General features: G+C 46.2%; 1 long non-coding RNA gene and 1 pseudogene across 1 annotated transcript; one reads left to right on the top strand and one right to left on the bottom strand.

The window, feature by feature from the left end:
• Positions 1 to 6,376: 6,376 nt before the first annotated feature.
• Positions 6,377 to 11,863, top strand: LOC123652036. The gene is made up of 2 exons (XR_006741060.1): positions 6,377 to 6,948; positions 11,159 to 11,863. It is a non-coding gene; the product is annotated as an uncharacterized LOC123652036 (long non-coding RNA).
• Positions 11,864 to 15,454: 3,591 nt separating this feature from the next.
• Positions 15,455 to 23,084, bottom strand: LOC118715722 (annotated as a pseudogene).
• Positions 23,085 to 24,721: the final 1,637 nt, after the last annotated feature.

Raw genomic sequence — 24,721 nt, 5'->3', positions numbered from 1 at the left:
CTTGCCTCTGGTTCTATTTTTATTCATCAGTTTAGGTTGTTCATTAGATTTCTTGTTACTTTATTTTGATTTTTAGATTCAATTATTAGTAGCTATGTATTAATTGTCATATTATTGTTCATATCTCCTCCTCCTCCTCCTCTTCCTCTTTCTCCTCCTTCTCTTTCCCCTTCTCCTCCTCCTAAAAAAAAAACCTTTAGCATTTTATGTAATACTGGTTTGGTGATGATGAACTCATTTAGCTTTTTCTTATCTGTGAAGTTCTTTATCTGACTTTCAATTCTAAATGATAGCTTTTCTGGGTAGAGCAATTTTGGTTTTAGGTTCTTGCTGTTCATCACTTTGAATATTTCTTATCCATCCCTTCTGGCCTGCAATGTTTCTATTCAGAAATCAGCTGACAGTCTTAAAGGAACTCCCTTGTAGGCAACTAACTGCTTTTCTCTTGCTGCTTTTAAGATCCTCTCTTTGTCTTTATCTTTGCATTTTAATTATGATGTGTCTTGATGTGGACCTCTTTGGGTTCACTTGTTTGGGGATTTCTGCACTTCCTGAATTTATATGTCTATTTCTCTCACCAAAAAGGGAAAGTTTTCTGTCATTATTTATTCAAATAGGTTTTCATTATATTGCTCTCTTTCTTCTCCTTTGGGCCTTCCCAGAATGCGAATGTTGATGTGCTTGAAGTTATCTCAGAGACCCCTTACATTATCTTCATATTTTTGGATTCTTTTTGCTCTTCTGATTGGGTGCTTTTTGCTTCTTTATATTGCAGATTGCTGATTTGATTCTTGGTGTCCTCTACTTTACTGTTGATTCCCTATAAATTATTATTCAGTCTTAGTGCATCCTTCATTTCTGACTGGTCCTTTTCCATTCTTTAATGTTCTCACTAAGATCCTTGAAAGTCTCACTAAGTCCCTTGAAGCTTTCATTAAGTTCCTTGAGCAACCTTATAATCATGGTTTTGAACTTTGTATCTAGTTGTTTGCTTGCTTCCATTTCATTAAGTTCTTTTTCTAGAGATTTCTTTTGTTATTTCATTTGTGAAAGGACACATTTCATATGTTCTTTGTCTCTGCATTTTGGCTGCTTCCCTGTGTTTGTTACTATGCATTAGGTAGAGCTGCTATGTCTCCTGGAATTGGTAGAGTGGCCTTGTGTAATAGCTGTCCTGTAGAGCTCAGTGGCTCAGCCTCTCCAGGCACCTGAGCTGGGTACTTATTCTAGTTGTGCCTCTTTGTGGGCTGTGCGCACCATCTTGTTGTAGTTGAGCCTTGATTGCCATTAGCAACACACTAAATGGGAAATTATGAGGACTTATATTCCAAGCATTGGAAGCCTGAGCTGAGTGGTCTGGTGTGGGGCTGGGACCCCTTGCTCCCCGTGGGAGGCCTCCAGCCTAGATGTCCCTCCCTATTAAAAACACTCCACATGTGGGTACCAGAGGAGCCTGTCCCATGCCTCCACCCCTACTACCAGTCTCATTGTGCTTTCTTCTTTATATCTCTAATTGTAGGACTTCTGTTCAGCCAGATTTCAGGTGGTCTGAGTGATGGTTGTTCTATATTTTAATTGTAATTTACCTATGCCGCCATATTGGTCTCTGTAATTGATTTCTTTTTTAGAGAGAGAGGAAGGGAAAGGGAGAGAGAGAGAAAATCCATCAGCTGCCTCCTGCATGCTCCCTCCTGGGGAACAAGCCCAGAACCCAGGCATGTATCCAGACTGGAAATGGAACCTATAATATTTTGGTGCACAGGACGACTCCCAACTGAGCCACACTGGCCAGGGCCATTTGAGGTTTTTAATGTTCTACCTCTATCCCTGGGTCCTTTAAAAAATATTCTTTACTTTGGAGAAAACTTCCCTCACATGAAATTAATAAGCTTTTCCTGCAAGACATAGTTGTGAGAGACTTGCTTTTGAGTTACCCAACTTGAAGCACATTTTGAGCAATTAGGACAGCTCTTAATTAAAGGCCTCCTCTAATAGAAAGCACATACATCTGTGTTTACAGAGAGTTACAGGGTGCATTTCAGGATTGCATTACTCTTTGCCTTTTCATTGTTTACATCTGGTCAGCTAAGGATTAAATTCTTCACATTCTGATAAAAGGCTCTTCTGAATACTTAATAGCCCACTCTATGCACAGTTGAATTTTATTTCTTTAAATATTTTTGTTTGTTTGTTTTCTTACTAGGCACCATAGAGGAATAACTGGGAAGAGCATGTTGGATGTATGAAAGGAATTTCATTAACTTCCTTAAAGAAAGAATCTTGAAATGGTTCATCTACCCATATTGTAAATGCTCCTTGTAAATGTGTGATTTAGATTGTTTGTAGTATTCTTGGCTTCATCTAGGTTAGAGGCATTTTCTCATAATTGTGCTGGCCTTAAAAATTATGGGAAAGAAAAGAAGACATGACCCTCCCTTTGCACTTATATAAACAGATGAATGAGTGTTGCACACTAAACATGTGCATATTTATCATCGCTGGGGTTAGAGTGTCCTAATTCACTGGCCGACAGACAAGCCAAGTGATAATAATCACCATACCTAATATTTACCGAGCAGCTGCTATTTGCTGACATCAAGGGAAGCACTTCACTTTTGCTTAACCCTCACCTGAAACCTCAGAGGCAGTGGCTGTCACTATGGGTTTTGTACGCGAAGAAAGTAGACTATGGCTGAGTGAAAGCCCCCACAGCTAACGGGCCCATTCAATCTGACTTTAGAAGGTCCAGGCTATTTGGATAAACCTCACTGGCAGTTGTCAGAAGGGTGAATTGCGAGGTCATTGAACGGATTCAGGAAACCAGAGAAGGAACTGTTACAGGTGTAATTCCTTCACCTGTTACCTGGCCAGGTAAGGGGTGATGGCAGCTTGGACTAGAATGCTGAGGGTGACCTTAGAGGAAGGGGGATGGAGACGGTCAGGCCTTGGTGGTAGATGTGATTGAGACATGGGGGAGAAGGTAGTTTGTAGGATCAGAGAGTAGTTTTGGGTTTTTCTCTGATACGGTATGAAACCCATATTTAGTCTTAGTTCTTCCTTCTGGCACAGAACTTCTAACACTTTTGAAATTTGCTTAGTGATGAAGCAACAAAGGTTTCACTTGTTATGTTAATAAGACGATTTGGAGGCTTCACCTAAGGATGGAGGCTGGTTGGCAGTGGAACCAACCATGAGATTAGAAAGGTAGAACTTTCAGTCCCACTCCTGGCCTCTGGGGAGGGCAGAGGGCTAGGGGCTGGAGGTGAAATGTTTGCCATTGGCCAGTGATTTAATCAACCACGCCTGTGAAGGGAGCTTCCATTGACAACAACAACAACAACAACAACACACATAAAGACAGGCTCTGGAGAGCCTCCAGGTTGGTAAAACATGAGGGTACTGCGAGAGGGACCGCCTGGAGAAGACCTGGGAGCACCAGACCTTTCTTTCCCCATGGCTTGCCCTGCGCATCTTGTCCACCCGGGTGCTCCTGAGTGACATCCTCTCATAACAAACCAGTGTTCTAGTGAGTCACACGTTTCTCTGAGTTCTGTGAGCCGCTCCAACAAATTAATCAGACAAGGAGGAGGATGCGGGAAGTTAACTTACAGCTGGCCAGTAAGAAGCACGGGCAACAACCTGGGCTTGCAACTTTTAAGAAGCTATGGCCTGGCGTATAAGCCAAGATCCGAAAGCTGAAAAAGGAAGAGCCACCAGAGTGGGAGGGGCAATGTCCTCGCAGTGGAAAAAGCCCCAGGTTTCTGCTTCATATGTGGCACCTGGAAAGTAATAATTACTATCCTTTGTCTCTTAACTCCAAGGCAAAATAAAATTATCAAATCAAAACTGTCAATTTCCTGAAGGTGATAAATGTGCCTGCATCACAGCAAGTTGCCTTTCCTCAGTTGGAATTGAATTAGTCTCTGAGAAATCACTAGGAACAAAACAACCCATAACCACACCCCCACTAACTGAAAACAAAGCAAGCAAGCAAACAAGAGCCCAAACCCTGGGCCCGGTGATCTGGCCTGGAAGGGAACGTGGCAAAGAAAGAGTGTATGCTCCTCCTCAGTTTGTCTCTCCCTGCGTTTCAGCAAGGTAATCTCCTGGCATGCACAGTGATGATATTTGCAGAATCCAGAAGCCACAGCCCTGTTGGCATTGCTTCCCAGGAGACAAATGGTATTCAGCGAAACACAGAAAAAATCCTTCCCGGAACCTCTTTCTCCAGTGTGCTTTCTCCCTTTGTCAGATTCAGTCAACATCAGTTCATGTGTCCACGCTTTCCCTTATGCACGCTTGGCAGTGCAAGGTTCCTGCTCCAGCAGCTCAGCCAATCAGGTGAGCATGCAAGTCACTGGTTAACCCAAGGGGACCTGCAGGTTTACACTTTGTTTGCAAAGGCAGTGGTGATGCAACCATGAAGGCAATTCTGACGTTACAAACCATGGGCATAACGCGGGAGAGAGGATTTCTAAAAGGCTCGAAGAGAGTGTTTACCTCTTAGGCCAACGGCCAGAAGTTCATGGCACATTAAGTTTTCCATTTCAAAGTTAAGCGAATCTCTTGCCACAGCATCTAACTTCTGACAGAGATTGGAGAGAGAACGTGTCAGGATTTCTTGTGATGGAAAAATCCTCTCCAAGGGGTAGAAGGCCCACTTTCTGTCTCTGCTTTCTGGCTGTAGACAGAGGTCAGCAGTGGCCATTTAAAAAAAGTATCTGCTTCAAGTTCTTGTCCCTAACTTTTGGAAATGGCCCCTTGATTTTCCTTTGTGACTCAATCCCGTTCTCAAGTTCAGGCAGTTTAGTGGACCTGAGATCACTGTGTCCCAGGGGTTGGCATGGAACCCACACTTCACCAGCGGGGCGGTGTCCTTCCCTGGTCACTGTGACTGTTTCGGGAAGTGATCTGCGCTGGGATAGCAAGAAGCCTGGAGCTCCTGCTGAAACATCAGGAGAGGTGCCTCACCCTCCTGGGTGGTCAGGCTGGACGCATGTGAGCTGAGAGCTGCTGCTGAGCATCTTCTCTGGCCAGCAGGAGGTCCTGTCTATGACGGAAGAGAATGCAGCCATGGGAGAGGAGAGTGGAGCCCGGCGGTGGGAGAAGACAGTTACCCTGGCTTCACCCCAGCATTCTGAGCTAACTATGCACAGCCCAGCACGTCCGTGGGCCCGCCCACTGCTTGGACCAGTAATTTCTTGTGTGTGTGTGTGTGTGTGTGTGTGTGTGTGTGTGTGTGTAGGGTAAGGTGGCCAGACGTCCCGCTTTTGGCAGAACAATTTGTCCTGTGTCCCACGGCATTTTAAAAAAGTTTCGATTTTTGGAAAGAATCTTTTAAATCTTTTGGACTTTTAAAAAATGCCATGAGGCGAGGGACAAATTGTTAAAAATCAGGACTGTCCCACCAAAAGCGGGACATCTGGTCACCTTAGTGTAGGGAGGGTTCTGTTACATACAGTAAAATAAAAATCTGAGTTGTTTAGGATCCACGCAAAGCTCTGTTTACTGAAGGAACACGGACTCTCTCACCACCTTTAATCCCAACTCTGAATCAACAGAGGAACTGCCAATAGTCTCAGCACGTGAGGGCGGCTTCGGCATCTCTTTGTTCATCTGCACACAAGTACCCAACGTCAACATCCCAGCGAGTGAAACCTGGAAGAATCCCAGGCCTGTGGCCTGGAAAGGTGAAGAGCTGTCCAGGGCCGTAAGGTGAGGTCTAATCCCAGTGCCCTGAGTCTGAGGCCTTCCTCCCGCTCACTGTCTGAGAGTGAGCTGTGGCTCAGCGTGCAGCACCCTACACATACATTGGTTGTAAGATCTGCATTTGGATAGTGATCAGTTTTTTAAAACCATTGAGTAGATGAGGGTAAGTGACATTTGGTGAAGTTTTTTTTTTTATTGTTATTGATTTTTTATAGAGAGGAAGAGAGAGGGATAGAGAGTTAGAAACATCAATGAGAGAGGATCATCAATCAGCTGCCTCTTGCACACCCCGTACTGGGGTTGTGCCTGCAACCAAGGTACATGCCCTTGACCGGAATCGAATCCGGGACCTTTCAGTCCCCAGACCGACGCTCTATCCACTGAGCCAAACCGGTTTTGGCCATTTGGTGAAGTTTTGTTTCAGTTGTGTATGAAAGTAACTGTACGTGCACGTACACATCGATGGCAATGTTCTGTGTCTGACATGAATGAACTATGTCCTTCTTTTGAGAGGGAGTTTGAAAGCCTCGCTAGTGTGTGTTTGGATTTCTTTTATGAGCATGAAAGGGAAAGCAATGGTATGTTTGTAGCAGGAGGGAGTCACCTGGCATTCCTGGCCAGAGGCCCTTTCTGGGCGGCTGGTTGCAGGGGAGCTCCAGACCTGAGCTCTGCACCGACCTTCCCCTGTCTGTCTCCCATCGCCAGGCGGCAGGGAGGGCGCTGCCCGGACGCTTTGGAATTCCTTCGGGGATGGAAGGCTGCATACAGTCAGGCCTGGGCTGTTTAAGGACGGAGTCCGGTACCCAGAGAGCAGGACGAGCACTGCGGCCTGAGTGACAGGCATCTGATTCTCATTAGCCGGAGCCTCCATGGGCCGGGCTCCTGGGCCCTCTCTGAATCTATGCACAGAGCTGGCCCTCGCAGGGTGCAGCCGGTCAGCTGCCTGCCCCCCTACCACTCCCTCCCAACCCACACTGCAGATGGAGCAGACCCATATCAAGATTGTTTTGGACATTTAAATCCTGTTTAATGATTAAAGAAACTCCCTGAGCTAAATGCTGCTGACGTTACAGAGTTTATTACCCAGCGCTGCGGAGGAGAAGGGGGAGATCTGAATTCTCAGGCCGGGAGAAGGAGGGCTGGACAATAAATGTTTATTACCATCACTTGGACAGCAAGCAAGGCCTGTCTTGATCCCTTTTTTTGGTACCAAGGGTGTTGCTGACTTTTTCTTACATAGTAAGTACTTACGTTGTGCCTACTACGTGTCAGGCATGTTCTCCACGCTTAACACCTGCTGGCTCATGCCTGGAAGAAGGGGTGAGGTGGGCTCTGGCCCCCTTCCCACTCCTGTAGGAGGGAGGGAAGGAAGGAGGGACCCAGGAGCCAAGGCATCCGGTGAGATGAGGGAGGCTAGGGAGGTGATTAGGAAGAGCAGAGACATGCACAAGCAACACTGATGTTTACGTGGGTCCTATGGAAACAGAGGCTGGCTGCTAGGGGTCCTGTGGGCTATGCCCTCCCCAGTGGGGTCGGAGGTCCTGTCCATTCACTCTCCCTCAGTTCATCTCAGAGCATCCTGCTCCATGTGGTGTCTGAGTGCCCTTCCAGAGGAAGGCTGTTTTACACTCAAGTGGATCTCCAGGGGCTTTTTCTAAAGGAGTAAAGAAGGCCTGGGATGGGGGTCTGAAGGGTATGGCAGTGTTTTTATACTTCACCCTCACCATCTCAGGGTTTCTATAGGGGGTGGGGCAGTGGGGAGTTACCTTACTCCCCAGAGTGGGTGAGAATAGGGGAAAGTATGTGTTTAAAGAAAATTAAATTTAATAACAAGTTTCTCTAACCTTAAAAGAAAAGCAAGCATTGGCTCATGAAATCTTTATAACAACTCTCAATCAGGGTAGGTTAAGTTGTGCTGCAGTAAGAAACAATCCCCAAATTTCAGTGTTTAAAAGTTTTCCTTCACACTTATGTCTTCCTTTGGTGTGTGTGAGTGTGTGTGTGAGTGTGTGTGTGTGTGTGTGTGTGTGTGTGATGGGGGCTTCCTCTCCATGTTGTCTACTCTCAGGTATTCTGACCACACGGGCCACTGCCGCAGGGGCAGAGAGAGCAGCACACGGTGACAGTTCTGCAGCACATCTACCTGGAAGGGACACATTCCTCCTCCATTTCCATCGGCTGAAGCAAGTCATAGGCCTCACGCACTGCAGGAGGACAAGGAAGGGCTACAGGACCGGGTTGATGGAAGGAAGACAAGCAGACATCTTACTGGACAGTGCTGATGACTAATACTCTGTCCTATGAAGAATGTTCTTTTACTATTCCTTTTTTATTCATTCGTTTATCTCTTTACAGACGAGGGAACTTAAACACAGAGTTTATGTAAGTTGCTCAAGGTCACAAAACTAGCAAATGGAAGAAGGTTACAAGATTTTAGCAAATAAAAATGCAGAACACCCAGTGAAATTTGAGTTTCCGATAAACAACTAAGCAATTTTCAATATAAATATATCTCATATGCAGATTTGGGGTATATTTCTGTTTCAAATGTACTTGTGGTTCACATGAAATTCAGCTTGAACTGGGTGTCTGCGTTTTATCTGGCGACTCTCAAACGGAGCTGTCAGAGCCTGGACCTATGTGCTCCCGCTCCAGGATGAATACTCTGTTTAGGACCTTCTCTCGCTCCTGTGACTTTCTGTTGTTCCTCTGTCGATGCTGATTTAATAGCTGTTCCTTAGCCACATGAATGAGGGTGAAAGCGAATGTGAAGACTTCTCCATCAAAGGCAGGAAGGCATTCTGGGAGGTTCCTCACTGACAGCTTCATTGGATCCTAGGGACTGGGGGAAGGCAGGGACAGGAGGTAGGGGGAGTAGGAGAATAGAAGGGAAAGAGAAACTCGGCTATAAAGATGAATCTGTCTAGTGACCTTCCCCCTAATGTTCTCATTTTTAAATTGATTTTAGAGAGGGAGGACGGGAGAAAGTGAAGGGAGGGAGAGAGAGAGAAAGAAAAAGAGAGAACAGAGAAGAGAGAGAAACATCCATCCGTCCTCTCCTGCATCAGCCCTGAGTGAAACCGAACCCACAACCAAGGCTTGTGCACTGACCAGGAATTTAACCCCAAGACCCTCTGGCGCAGAGGACTATGCTCCTGAGCCACACTGGCCAGAGCCCTGATGTCTGAGCTAATGGAAGGGGAGATGCAGGGCAGATCATCAAAATGACAGTTAACCCCAAAACATTCCTCTGATTTTGAAATGAGACATATTTGCCTTCTAATTATGAAGGACTTGGACTAATTGTAAAATTAGTTTGCATTCTCTGACCACAATAATGAGAACACAGGCCTGAGCAGTTGGATGCATATGAGATAGGCAGAAGGCATATGATTATGGGTATAGGTGGGTATGAGATTGAGAGGGGAAATATGAAGCCAGCCTAAGACTCTACACCTTTCAAATATTTTCCCACAAAGTAGATTGTTGATATGCAAACAATTAAAACGTTGCAGACGGATCACGAGAATTCTCTCTTCGTATTACACAGTGTTTTACGAAGTATCATACTTTAAAAAGATATTAGCTCATAAGAACATGAAACAAATAACTTCAAATGCAATGGACATTTAATTTTAAGCATGCCTTTAACATTTATGTAAAACGTTTTTTGTACTCGTTCAATAGAAACGTATCTGACCACTGGGTAAAGCTAACAATACAACTACTGGTTCACAATGTGTTAAGTGTTGAGAATAATATTAGCTGGTACGTGGTTAACATGTAATAAGTATTTGTTAATTGTCTGACACAGAGCCTAGCAGATAATGGAATTAAATATTTGTTAAATCAGTGAATGTTAATACCTCTAAGATACATGCCTTTATTTACCCTGTTTTACAAAGGAGAACCTGAAAGTTTAGAGGGGCTTAAGTGACCCTGGAATAAAGTCTGGCCAATTTTTGAAGAGCAAATCTGGGTTTGCTAAAGGGATGGTTTGACGGAGCTACCCATTATGCTCCCCTTGGTTTGACGTGGCCTCTGTAGAACTTGCAGCAAGTAGCTGAACCTGGTGACTTGTCACCCATATTAGGAGAGATGACAAATCATTAAAGTTAATTAGCATGCACAAGGCCTTGGATAAAAAAATAACCAAGTACAAACACACACACACACACACACACACACACACACACACACAAAACCATTTTCCTTAAAAAAAACAAAACAAATATAAAAACGAAGCAAAACAACAACAAAAAACATTTAAAAAATCCTCACCTGAGGATTAAAAAAAAACAAAAACGTTTTTTATTCATTTCAGAGAAAGGAAAGGAGAGGGAAATAGAGATAGGAACGTTGATGAGAGAGAATCATTGATCAGTTGCCCCGTACACCTGCCCTACTGGGGATTGAGTTGAAACCTGGGAATGTGCCCTTGACCGGGAATCAAACCAGTGACCTCCTGGTTTATGGGTCAACACTCAACCACCGAGCCACAGTGGTCAGGCTGGTTGGCTTTCTTGCAGTGCTTTTTTCTACATTAAAAAAATCCATCTAAGCATGCCTTTATGTATTTATTCACTGACATTTGGTATGTTATGCACATTAATATTGCATTTAATCAAAGATAAGCTAATAATGATTAGAAAAATCAAATACAGAAAAGAGGAGCCTTGCTGCTAAGTGGCCTGAGTTAATGTCTTAATTGTGAAAACCTTATTGTAGGCAAGGTTTTAAAGCAAAGTATTTCATGTGATCTGATGATCCTACCAACTGAATTACCTGTCATTAAATCTCCTGCTACAGATACGACCTGAGTGCTTTTGTTTTAGAAATAGCTATTGTGTGCAACAGCACGTGGTGCTTTTTTTTAATCTGGCTAGCTTGCTTGTAGAAGAAGCCAGCTCCTCAGTGAGGCTGATCTAGCCTCAGTGAGGCCGAGCAATGGGGATCCTCAGTGCCCTGCTATCACGTGCCTCAGTGCAGGGCCAGGGAAATGGAAAGAGAATGCAAGTCTGAAGAAGTTGTTCTTTTTATTTTATTTTAATTTTTTAATTAAGGTATTATATGTGTACATATCTTACCATTGCCTCCTCCCCTCCCCTCCCCCCATTCCCATACATGCCCTCACCCTCTAAAGTTTTGCGTCCAATGGTTATGCTTATATGCATGCATACAAGTCCTTCGGTTGATCTCTTATCTCTCCTATATCTCCCTAAAATAATTGTTCTTGATCAGGAAGCTACTCAGCATTGATGTGTTCGTTTGGCTATTTACTACATTTGGCTAAGCACGCTGGACACACACAATGCAAAGACTTTAATATTGTAGTATAACGGAAGAGAACCTTCAGCATCAAGCCATTTGTATTGAGAAGGCGAACTCTTACTTGCAGACTCTATCCTGGGTCCTGTCCTGTGTTCTTTATCATGATCTTATTTTATAGCCCTCAAAACAGCCTCATGGACTATGCTAACACTGTTGGTGGAGGTACAGCTTGGTAAATCCACTTTGGAAAACTGTTTGGCAGTTTCCAAGCTGCACATGTGCATGGCTTATAACCCAGCAATTCCACACCTTTATGTGTACCCAGCAGAGATGTGTGCATGTGTTTGCCAAAACATTAGCAGCGTGGCAGTGATAGGAACTACCACCTTTTATGTGAGTAAGTAAATTGTGTCATGTTTACAAGTGCAGTGTCTGCAGTACGGAAGAATGAGTGCATTTCATAAACATGTGTATTGCTGAACCAGATGCAAGAGGCAAACTGCGTGATTCCTGTTCGGACTCTAGGCCCTGGAGGCTAGGGCCATGCAATCCCTAACGGCCATCTGCAAGCTTCCCACCATAGGAGAACAGAGGCCAGGACAAGCTCTCTGGCCACCAGGCTCAGGCCGTACGAGGAATGGGAACTGTCCTGAAGACCCCCGATCGCACACCTGCATTCCCCCCGGTTCCAAACCCAGCTCAGACCCAACCCACTGAGGACAAGAGCTTCCTGCCAGTGACTGCACATGAGGATGAAACCCCAGCTCCTGGGGCTGCCAGCATCGCCCAGTGTCCCCTTGGCTCGGGGCTGGGCAGCCCTTCCCTTTGGATATCCCACTCCCCATCTCCTTCCCTTAAATAAATTCAATTTTTCTTTATCCTCTGTGTGAGATGGCTATTTAGCCTGCCTGTGTACCACCATGTTAACCTTTCAATTCCATTTTTATAAAGTTCAAAAATAGGTAAAACTCCCATGTTAGCCATCAGAGAGTGATTAACTTTAGGCAGGGGTGGGGAAGTCTGGCCTGAGAGCCAAAATAAGACCCAAGAAATCATTTGGTCCTGCCCTGCCCAGGCATTAGGAGCGAGTTAATTAAATGTTGACCAAACATAGCAGGCTAATTTTTAAGTGGATAATTTTGTGTGGCCTCAAATGAGGTTACAAATATCCGAATGGCCCCTGGCAGTAGGAAGTCCCCACCTCTGCTCTAGAGGGAGGAATGTTAGGCCGCATCCTAAGGTGGCCAGCAGGGTTACCCACTGCTATCATCCCTGCCCCTTGTGCACGGGTGGAACCCGTGGTTCGATGGGATGTCACTCTGTTAATTAAGATTCCTTATCACCTAGGAGGTTGTCCTCAGTGGGCCTGACCTAATCAGGCAGGTTCTTAAAAGAACATTTAAAGCCAAAAATAGAAGCCAGAGAGACAAGCTACTGCTGGCCTGGGAGGAAGCTGCAGTGTGAACTGAGTGCGGAGGTCACATGGCAAGCGCTGCAGGCAGCCTGAGGGGACTGAGCACAGTCTCCAGCCAACGGGCAGCAAGAAAATGGGGACTTAGTTACACAGATGTAGGGGGTTGAATCCTGTCCACAACCCGAATGAGTTCTAGCCTCAGAGGAGACCCAAGCCTTGGCTGACACCTTGGTTGCCATCTTCTGAGACCCGAGCAGAGGATCCGGGTAAGCCAGGGCCAGGATCCCAACCTGTGGAAACTGAGATAACAAATCTGTGCTGTTTCAGGCCACTCAGATTGTTAGTAATATAGCAGAGACAACTACTACAGGGGGCAGAGACAGGAGACGGCTGGCACCCTGAAGTGCTGTTTCCTGATCTAGGTGATGTCACAGGAGCATGTTTTTAATTTGTGGAGATTTACTGTGCTTTGCACTTAGGATGGGTGCACTTTTCTCTGTGTATAGCACATGTGTCAAACACAAGGCCCGCGGGCCAAATCCGTCCCACCAGGCCTTGCAATGTGGCCCGCACCTTGCTGTCATCACTGCACTCTGCTGCGTTTCCATCACAATGACAGTTTATGACTGTTCAGTAAACCATTCGGCCCGCGATTTAGGCTGGATTTTAGATTTTGGCCCCTTCTCTGATTGAGTTCGACACCCCTAGTGTATAGGATACTTGATACAAAACAGCAATACAATACTACAATGTATTTATAAAATTACTAGAGGCCCAGTGCACGAAATTTGTACGTGGGTAGGGCCCCTAGGCCTGGACAGTGATCAGGGCTGATCTGTGGGGCAACCAATGGGGTGACTAGGGGGCCCTCTGCTGGCACCCACCTTGGCCTGCCTGGCACTGCCTGCTCGCCAGCCCTGTCCCCTGCTCCCACCACCAGTTGCCTCTCTCTGCGGGGTGACCAGCGGGGCAATCAGGGGGAGAGGGGTGAGAACCCTCTCCTGGTACCTGCTTTGGCTGGCCTGGGGCCTGAGGGCTGGGGGCAGCTCCTGCATTGAGCATCTGCCCCTTGGTGGTCAATGTGCATCAGAGTGACTGGTCGATTTGCATATTAGGCTTTGATGACATAGGATGATACAATCTTATGAAGTAAGTTTTATATTATTATCTCTTACAGCTGAGGAAATGGAAGCCCAGAGACAGGAACCCAGGCTCACTTGTTACACTGTGCTGTGAGATCTGCCATGTAGTCTGTCCCGCTAGCTGTTGGTCAGTTAATAAAACTGTCTCCTGTGTGGTACTAACACAGGGAAATAAATAAATAAATAAATAAATAAATAAATAAATAAAGTAGCTCTTAGGATGAATTAGACATTTGAGATCTGAGGCTGATTATTCAGAGAAGCTTGATAATAATCCTGGTCATGGTCTTAATGTGCAGTCCTTGAGCTCTGATACCTGTGGCCTTTTATTGCAGCCTCAGTGCCCGTCCTTCCAGGAACAGCCAGACTGTAGTTCCCGGAGATGCTGACTTTGACCCTTCCTGTCAACACTGAATGAAATTAGAGGTAAGGGTGAGAGGTAGGGGTCCACCCAAAGTGTGTTTTTTTAGGGAAAGGAACCCTTAGAACCACAGTGTCTTAAAAACAAAAAACACAAAAACCCAACAACTGTCTTTTTAAGAATAGAATCAAACAACTTTAGAAATAAAATCCAGTAAACAAAAGGCTCTCCAAAAATATATGCTGTTAACTCTTGGGCATGTCTTTCTTTCGATTTTGTTTTTGTTTTAGTGATTTCACTATTGCTTGAACTATAGAAGCAAGTAGAAAGGCAACCAAACCAGAATTGGCTAGCCCCTTTTTTATCAGAACAAGAGCAAGTGCATATGTAAAACCATACTGTCCACTACACTAGCCAGTAGCTACATTGATATGTGTTGTGTAAAATACACAGAGGATTTTAAAGACTTGGGGGAGGGGAAAGAATGTAAATAATAATCTTTTGGATGTAAAAGATTGAGTAAAATATTATTACTATAATAAAATTTTACCTGCAACTCATATATGATTTCCATTGGGGCGGCTAGTGTAGCTGCAGGTTGTCACAAAGAGACCAATGAAGGAAAAATCTGGGGGTTTAATTCCAGGGTATCATTATTTGTTTCTTAACATTTTTTTCTGATTATAAATGTATTATATAGTTGTTTGTTTTTTTAAATCAGGAGTACAGAAAGAATAAATCAGTAATCAAAACTCTTCCATAATCAGAAGCATTTTTTTGACATTATAGCTCATACTTTTACAAATGATATATATACATACTGTATATACACACATAAAGTCCGTTCTACAAACTTTCTTTGCTAAATGTATTACAGACTTCTTTCTATAATATTATAATACATAAGTCAGTATAATACAACATGAATGGACCATGATATTAATGTTCTATATAATACATTTTTTCATGGAAAAAATTAAAATGTTACTGAGATTCCAATAGTGCTTTTATCACTAATTCATGGGAATTTTAGGGTGCTAATTCTTCAAGCAATCTGTCTAGAAATTGGCAGGTGCTCAATTGCTATAATGAACTGAATTGAAGTAACATTCAATTCTATCTATCCAACCTTTATGCCAGGAGGATTAGAAGCCATTTATTAGAAATATACATATAACCATTCTGTCCTCAGGAAACATGCTTTGCCTAAAATATACACCTCTAGGGATTTAAGACCAATTGATTAATATTCTATAGTATATAGTTCTTCATGAAATTTAAAAAAATATTTACTTTTATTGGTATCAGAGAGGAAGGGAGAAGGAGATAGAAACATCAATGATGAGAGAGAATCATTGATCAGCTGCCTTCTGCAGGCCCTCTACTGGGGATCGAGCCCACAACCCAGGCATATGCCCTGACTGGAATTGAACCCAGGACCCATCAGTCCACATGCTGATGTGCTATCTGCTGAGCCAAACTGGCCAGGGCCTTGAGATTTTTTAAAAGGTAAAATGTCACCTAGTGGAGCATAATGAAAATGTTTTTGAAAGGGTTTCACTGGTTCTTCCTGGAGTCGGGGGGCAGGGCAGGGAAGAGCCCTAAGGTGAGAGGTCGTCCCTCCTGCAAAGATATAGAGTGGAATGTGAGTCACCGCAGTGGTGCCACTGGCACTGACAGCCTTGTCTGACCTCTTTAAAGAACCCACCTCTGGGGGGTGAGGGAGAAAAAGGCTCCAAAGAACATAAACTGCCCCCGAAGTGAAGCAGCCAGTGTTGGAGATTTTGTGTCACCAGTTCACTGGCCATGGTCCCCTCCGTATGCTCTCCTTCTCCCTGCCCCAACTCTGTGCCGCCCAGAAGTAGCCAAGACCTGTTAGAACTGGAGGCCCGGCAAGGAAAGAAATAAAATCACTCTGCTTTCTCACCTGAGGTTATGTCTACACTCCTGGGGAGAAACACTGGAATTGGATGAGAAACGGAGGAAGTTCTGGCATTAAAACTGCACCGGCTATTTCAGTACCTCCAAATGAGATTGTGAATACTGGAATGTTCCCGAACACGCCATGTGTTCCACCCTCCGCATTGACCTGGGCAGGAGAGAAAACACAGGAGAGAAGATCTGAAGACAGCAGCGGGAGATGAATTTGCTTCCTCCTGTATCTCATCAATTCGGTTAATGGGCCAGCTTCTCCCGTGAGTGTAAGCCTTCCTTATCTCGCACCGTAACCTCATGCAGCTGGTTCGTCTGGGGTCCAGGGAAGATTCTCTACTAGACGCAGCTGGCTCTCTGCACCAAACACACCGGCCAGGCACCTCCAGGGAGCAGTTAGAGATGCAGCATTGCAGGCCTCCCCACCCCCCACCAGACCTTCATCATGTGAGTCTGTTTTCATGGGACCCCAGGTTGATTCACATGCACATAAAGGTGTGTGGAGCATTGATTAGTGAGCTCAGGAGGTTATGGATTGCTCATTTTGGTGTTGGGGTTGTGGGTGCGGAGTTGGAAGGAGCATTATGAGAGCTGTGCCCTCGCTGTGTTACCCTGGGCAAATCATGCCCAGGACTCCTCTGCTTCCTCATACTTGTCTATCGGGATGAAAGGAAGGGCCCATCTGGTCCTGACATCCTATAATTCTCAGAAACTTTGCTGAAGCAATAGGAAAAATAAAGCCCAGTTGAAATTGAATGAATACGGTAATGAATTGATTCAAGTGCCACGACGGCTTTCCTAGGCCCTTGTGCAGCCTGGGGGAGGGTATTGTCTGTGCATCCAAGCTCATCCCACAGCCCTGTGTCAGCCCAGATGCCAAGTAATTTCCTGCTTAATAACAATTACCCCTTCTTCACACAGGAGGATGCCTATTTTGTGGGAAAAGGAGATTCTTACTAAAACAAAATATTTAGAGCAGCGGGCTGCTAGGATCTTCTGAATCATTTATATTGGAATGATTAGTAAATTATTTATTTGAAAAACAGTTTATTGGGATTATTTTGGTATGCAAGGGTTTTGTGTGTTTTTTTTTTTTTAAGGAAACAGAAATAACTGTTGGGGGGAAAAACACAAGAAAAATCACACATAGTCAACAGCTCATACTTGGCCTTCTGAATGCAAGCCATGTGCTGGTGGAGAGAAAGGACAGGACTGAGGATCAGGCTTAGGGATATGCTCAGAGCATCCCTGTCGCCCTGTGACCCCGGCCACGTCTCTTTCCCGCTGCGGCTCAGCTCTGTTGTCTTAAGTGTGTCGACACCTCTTGTGATCGGACCGGGCTCTGCCACCCTGCCTGTTCATTGCTGCTCCTTTTAGAGCTCACCTGGGACGCGGGCTGAGATAAACAATGGGAACCCACGCAAGCTCAGTGGGAAGGAACTGGTCAGTGAGTAATTGCTCTGGGCAAGTGAACAGGGAGTGACCACGCCAGTTCCATTCGTTGGCAAATTCCTGAGCTAGAGGCTCTCTGAGGACATTGGCTATTAAGTATTTCCTCCTGAAAACATTTGTAACATTGATTTTAGAAAGAGGAAGAAAGAGAGGGAGACATGATGATGTGAAAGAGAAACATCATCAGTGCTCCCGTATGCGTATGGGACGAGGCTCCAGCCAACTGAGCCACGCTGGCCAGGGCTAAAGGGCCTTATTATGGGGTAAAATGAGAGAGGAAAAGACTGATTACTATTGCTATTTTGGAGACTTTTAAAAGCTTGAAGTATGCATTTATTTTTGTGGTCTCGATAACAACATGCAGGACAAGCTCTGAGGAAAAGAGAACTGCCTGCATTTAAAAGAAATGCCATGTGAGATGCCTGACAGGCTGACAGTGATTTATTAAAAGATTCCCCTGTTTGGCCAGAACATAGATGGCTGTTCCACTCGGACCCTTTATCTGAAACAGATGCCAGTCTCTACATCCGGCCCGCTGCCATGAGGACAATGGCATTTTTGTATAAATTGTTGTGGATCCGGGAAGTGATGTTGTGGATGAACATATGGTTATTCGCTTCTTGGCATAAAAGTCATTTCACCAGTCATCTGTTTGGTGATGTCCCCCATTCTCCAGGGATAGCATGGTCATGAGGAAAGAGTGGACCATGCTGTGGAGAAACCTGGTTTGATGGGATGCGGGAGTGGCTCCTTCTCAGCCCACTGAGGGAGCACCACAGGGCTTCGTTTCACATGTAAACCCCTCAAAGGAAGCTGGACTAAAGTATCCTGTAGATTCACAGAAGGAATACATTCAGCTTTCCTTTTCCCCTGTCAGGTCACTGAGCTCTTACTTCAGTGGTCAACTTCCTATTTCCCATTTTAAAAAGGAAAATGTCACTGTTTCATCATTGCTTGGTTCTTCGATAGTTTTTGATCGTCAGCTAATGATCGTTCCTTTTGTACTTGAAAGCAACAAGCTCATCCCTTTACTCGTTGGTTCAGTAAAAAAGATGCATTTAATTCCCTGGTTGAGGCAGGACACACGCCTGGCTCCCTGGTTACAGTGCTGCACAGGCCATGCCCTGTCCTCGAGGTTTATAACCCAGCATGACACCAGAAATATGTTCAAAATGAAAGAGGTTTTTTCATTCTTTTATTTTGCACTAAAACAAAAACACAGACTTCACTGAGGCACAGATACACTTCCCAGCAAGGAAGGAAAGGGTTTGCAGTGCCTGGAGCAACTGGTTCCTGTGTGCTGCTCACAGGAAGGTGGGGACTGGGTGGGACTGGCTGCAGTGCTAAGGCAGAAGCAGCTCCCCAACGAGGAGCCAGACAGGAAGAGAGGGGAGAGAGGTTTAGAGGAGGAAGAGGAGGGAACAGAGGGTCCTGAGGAAGAGGAAGAGAAAGGGTGGAGAGGGGAAGGAAGCCTTGGGATGAACAAGGCTTGAGAGAACGTGGCAGTGTAGGGAGATGCAGGCCTCAGCTCGCATACAGGGCTGACCAGGCAGACCTCCCTGCACTGGTGGGCCCAGCTGGGCCTGCTCCAGAGGAGGAAGTTGCTGTGGGACGAGGGGTCTGTGGAAGGACCCCGGGCCTGGAACACATGTACAAGTGGCGGCCTTGGTTGGGTCCTGGCTTCTTCATAGTTCATATCACACCTTTCTCCCTGTGGCCCCTGCAGAGGGTCATGGGCAAGAGGCCCCCAGCACAGACTTCCAGAGTGAGATCCTACCTCCTTCTCACCCTGGGGCTCTGAAACCTTGGCCTGCCCCTCCGCCTCTTTGCCCACCACTTCCTCTTCTGGGGTGTTTGGAGTGACAAGGGCACACAGGCTAGGAAGCTCCGAATCGGGAGAAGCTTGGGGATGGCTAGAAAGTAGCTCATCTGGTGTTTGGCCTCTGCTGGAGCCAGCCCAACTGGGCGGAGGCCTGGCTGAGCGCACACGGGCTTTGTTTTGGCACTTCTGTCCCTGGATTTATTGCTGAGCTCAGCGCTGACTGCTCGGACAAAGATTCTTGTTGGAAATGAACTGGAAGTGCAGGACCTCGAGCTGGGTGCCTGACAGCTCGGGGAAAAAGTGGGGGCAAAGAGAGATACGCACTGTTTGCTGGCACAGAGGTGTCGACACACTCAAGACTGCTCCCCCAGGTCAATCAATGGTCAGAGCCCATCACCTCTGGCAGCAGGAAAAAGGACTGGGAGGTGTCTAGGACCAGGGTCCAGTCCCCAGCACAGGTAATCCAGGAGCCATAGTTCAGATGGCAGGTGCCAACTAAGAAGAACCCACCTGCTGTGAGCGGAAGCAGCCATAGGTCTCACTAGAGGCCTGTGTGGGACCCAGCCTGGCAATCCAGGTTCCTGGGCAGGCTGTCATCCACTTGTATCCTGGGTCCTCTTGGAAGCATTCCTGGGGTGGTGGTGAAGGGAGAGGCAGAGCTAGAAGCCCGAAACAGGAAGGGATTTAGACCAGCTACTTCATTTTAGACAAGAACATGTGTTTGCTCCAAAAACTAATGTTCAAGGTCACACAGCCCAGCTCTGGCAGAGCTGGGATTCCAAGTCCACCCTTCCTGCTTTGTTGTTTGCGTAATCAAAGCAGTTCTTAGAATTGCTCACCAAAAGAATGTGCAATAGGAAGCTGAAGGTGGTTGCCTCTAGAAAGCAGGGCTGGGCCTAGGGTTAGTAAGACTGCTGGCTCTTTGGCTTATCTTGTGTTAAAGCCCTCACTGACCATCCCACTCACCCAATGCAACAAATGTCCAAAGAACACTGGTGACATGCCAGATAGGATGCTAGGGACAACGTGGGGACCTGAGCTCATTCTTGGGATCAATGAGACTTTTAGGAAGTGATCTGGAGCTGGAAAGTAAAGGCTGAGCAGCAGGAACCCAGGCAGAGGCTGTGATGGGCCGGTGGAGGTCGGGAGCCCTGCGGGGAGGCCAAATTGGGGGCCAGAGTAGCAGCAGGAGGTGACCACTGTAGTTCATGCAAGGAGATGACGGCCACGTAGGCTAGGGGAGTGCCAGAGGAGACAGAGATAAATGGAATGGAAGGTGATGTGGAGCTAGAATCTATAAGACTTCCTGAGCAATTGGATGTGGGGAAGGGTGGGAAGGGAACAGGGACAATACAAACTATTTCTAGGTTCTGGGAAGAGCAACCCGGAGGATGATGGTGCCATAGTGGGAGACGAGAAGACTAGAAAATTGGTCTTGTGGGAAGTGAGCACATCCTGCTCCTTTGGACAGTGTTTGTCATGTGACCAGGTACTATCAGTTCTCTTTTCCTGGAAGAAAGAAGGCAGGAGGTGCACTTAGATCTAGGATAGCGCTGAACCTAGAGGAGAAGGCATAAAGGTACATGACACTGTCACCGGAAGCAGAAAGGACAGTCTGAATGAATGTCTACCAAGGAACAAGGTTGGGAGGGACAGAAGGCTCATACTTTGCAGTGTACACCCTCTTCCCCACCACTGTTATCTCCTTTCTGCTCATTTTCTAGGTGGGAGCTTTCCTGTTTACGTGGCTCTTCTGCAAACTCATCAAGGGATCTTCATAGAGGCTCTTCTTGAGTCAAACCCAGTGCTGAGCTGTGCCAGCTTAAGTTAGTGACCCTTCTCCCCCTCCACCCCTCCCACCCCCAGGAGGGCCTGCCCTGCAGGGCAGCGGCTCTCAAACCTGACTGTACAATAAAATCAGCCTGGGAGCTTTTGAAATGTACTGCTACCCTGGCCCACACCCAATGGTTTCTGATTTAATTGGTCAAGGTATTGATATTTTTGCAAAAGCTCCCTGTTCTAATGTGTCATTGGGTTTTGAGAACCATTGGCGTAGAAAGACTCAGCAATGAGAGGTTCATGCAAGAAAAAAGGCAGAAGGGAGGGGGTGTCCACCAATTCTGGGTATAGTGAGAAAAGCCAACATCAGAATTATTTTTCAATGGCAGAGAGGAGATGACCTGGCAAAAGTGGACAGTGTGTAGGGGGACCGAGGACTAAAACAGAGCCTGGGCACAGACCAGAAAGAGCCTTGAAAGGTCTGGAAAGCCAGAGGTAAGAGGGAGGCATTGAAGGTCCCTGAGCAGGAGACATAGTGTGTTAGGAAGCGATCAAGGCAATGCGATGTTCAAGGCCCTTGAAATCTGGCTCCCAAAGCAGCCCTCCCCTCCCCCTCACCCCCGTTCCCAGGCCACCCCTAATAAGAACAGGTCTTGCAGCTCACCTAAGCACATCAGGCGACCTCTCCACCCGCAGCCTTTTCTCATGCTAGAGTGCTTTCCTTCCTCTTGCCCTGAAGCTCTACTCCACTCGCCTTTGAAGATTCACACATTCCAGATGCCTCTCCGAAGTCCAGCAGGGTCCAGGAGTGCCACTTCTGGCTCCCCAGCTGCCAGGGCTGCCACCTCTGCCTCAGCCCTGAAGACACTGTTCTGTGAGGGGCTGTCATGTGTCCGTAGCCCACCACGCAGAGAGCTCTGAGGGACCCAGAGCCAGAACTGGGTGGTGACTGGTCCCCAGTCTGTGACACAGGGCCAGGCCAAAGGTAGGGACAGTGATGTCTATTGAACGAATAATCAGTCCTTAGGGCTTTGTATTTCCTACTAAACTCTGTTTCTCCATGAAGGAAGCTTTCCCTGGGCAGGCAAACAAAACAACAAAACAGCACTGGTTGGGTAGCTGAACCCAACCACAGTCAGGTGTGAGGTAAGAGGCCTAGTGGAGCCTTGCCAGGTCGCCTGTATCCCAGTGGTCAATGGGGCGGGGCTGTGTTCAGGTCCCCAGAATGATCACATGGGGCTGTGTTTGGGTCACACAGAATGATTTCATGGGGCTGTGTTTGGGTCACACAGAATGATTGCATGGGGCTGTGTTAGGGTCACACAGAATGATCGCATGGGGCTGTGTTTGGGTCACACAGAATGATCACATGGGGCTGTGTTAGGGTCACACAGAATGATCACATGGGACTGTGTTAGGGTCACAGAGAATGATCACAGGGGGCTGTGTTTGGGTCACACAGAATGATCACATGGGACTGTGTTTGGGTCACACAGAATGATCACATGGGACTGTGTTTGGGTCACACAGAATGATCACATGGGACTGTGTTTGGGTCACACAGAATGATCACATGGGGCTGTGTTTAGGTCACACAGAATGATCACATGGGACTGTGTTTAGGTCACACAGAATGATCACATGGGGCTGTGTTTGGGTCACACAGAATGATCACATGGGACTGTGTTAGGGTCCCCAGAATGATTACATGGCTGCAAGCCGCTGGAGGGCTCTGGCCAGAATTGCAGCATGGGATGGATGCACACCTTAAAGGCCAGCGCTCAGGCTTCCCAGGACCCAGTGTGGGGACAGCACACGTGGACTAGGGTCAAGATCACCTTTCCTTCCCATGTGTAGATCCTATGTAGCATGAGGACGGCCCAACCCTCAGTATCCATAGCAACCCACATCCCCATTCTGAGTGGCAAGTAGGCACTCAGGCCTAATTCAGCAGCCATGGGGATAGTTGTGCTGTCCTTACCCAAGGTGGCTACACCCCAATATCTGCTACGCTTGCAGCTAAAGCTGAAATAGGAGGTGTAGGCTGGGCTCTGTCCCTGGTCACCTTGCTGTCCCGATGGCCGCACCCAGCATGTCCAAAATGTGTGCCGTGGCCTGGCAGTACAGCATTGGCTCCTCGTATACCAGTGCTTGCTGAGGGTGCTGGACCACAGTAATGGTCCAGCTCACCACGCACAGCATCTGGAGGGCAAGCTGTTGGTGCCTCCCGCTCCAGAGCCCAGAGACAAGGGGATGGAGGGGCGCTCCAAGCCACAGGGCCTGGCATCCTGCTCGCTTGCTCTGAGATTCATGCATTTTAGACAATGCTAATATTCTTTTTATTTTGATTGTGGTATTTGAGTTGGTCATATATTCACATGATTCAGAAATGATAAAAGTTTTATTCTAACTCCTGACCCTACCTACCCAATTTCCCACCTTCAGACTCTTATACATAAACCACTCTTGTTGTTTGTATAGCCTTCTAGCATTAATTTTTGTGCATATATAAACAAACATAAATATATCCCCTTTTTAAATTACAAAAATCGTTATTGTTGAAAGTATTACATGGGTCCTTCTTTTCTCCCATTAACCTCTTCCAGCCACTCCTATCCCCCACTGCCCCACCTCCCAGGCCCTCATCACCCTATTGTCCATGTCCATGGATTATACAAGTTCATTGGTTGATAACTTCCTACCCACCTTCCCCTGCCTTCCCTCTGAGGTTCAACATTCTGTTCATGCTTCTATGATTCTGGGTCTATATCTGATCATCAGTTTATTTGGCTCATTAGATCCCACATATGAGTGAGATTATGTAATACTTTACTTTCTCCAACTGGCTTATTTCACTTAGCATAGTACTCTCCAGGGCAATACATCCTTGCTGTTGCAAATGATAAGTCCCTGCCCACCTTTGCAACTCCTTGTAGTATTCCATTGTGTAGATATACTACAGTTTTTTTCATTTACTCATTTGCTGATGGGCACTTAGGCTGTTTCCAAATATTAGCTATTGTAAATTGTGCTATGAAGATAGGGGTGCATATATCCTTTCTGAATGGTGTTTTGGGTTTCTTAGGATACATTCCTAGAAGTGGATCACTGGGTCACAAGGGAGTTCTATTTTTAATTTTTTTGAGCAAACTTCATACTTTTTTTCCATCATAAATATATTCTTATCTCCCCCACACACTTTTACATAGAAATTGGGGTACTGTACAGATTATTTTTGCATCCTGCCATTTTCATGTGCTATCAATAGTTGTCCTGAGATATTGTCACAGGGCGTGGAGCACTGCATCCTTTTTGTCACAGCTGTGTAATATGCAAATAAGCCATGGTTTATTTACCCGTCCATTCACTCACACTTGCACACCACTCTGAAAACAGTAATGGGATTTACCTGCCGCTTGACTTCATGCTGGTTTAAGTGTAGCTGTAAAAAAATTCTCAGGGGTGAAATTGCTGAGTAAAAAAGTAAATGCATTTTTAATTTTGATAGGATTAGCCAACTAGCTCCCCAAAGGATCGTACTATTTTGCTTTCTTGGCAGCAATGCATGAAAGAGCTTACTTCCGCTATTTATTACAGAACATGTTGTAAAATTTTTGGACTGGATTTTTGCCAACTTGATAGGTGAAAATGATATTCTTGTATAGTTTTTACTTGCATTATCCTAATATATAAAAGGCCAAGGGCTGTCTTGACCGAAACAACTGGATGAACGACCAAACACAGGCTGCATGGGGTGACAAGGTTGGGAGGGGGTTAGGGTGGGGCGACCAAGCCAGCAGAGGGCAGGGGAGGGGGGGAGGGGAGAGAGATGGGGTGAC

This window comes from Pipistrellus kuhlii, unplaced genomic scaffold (genome assembly GCF_014108245.1).
Source record: "Pipistrellus kuhlii isolate mPipKuh1 unplaced genomic scaffold, mPipKuh1.p scaffold_m20_p_11, whole genome shotgun sequence".
Taxonomy (NCBI): domain Eukaryota; kingdom Metazoa; phylum Chordata; class Mammalia; order Chiroptera; family Vespertilionidae; genus Pipistrellus; species Pipistrellus kuhlii.
The sequence above is the reverse complement of the archived record's forward strand: the minus strand, read 5'-3'. Positions and strand labels throughout refer to the sequence as shown.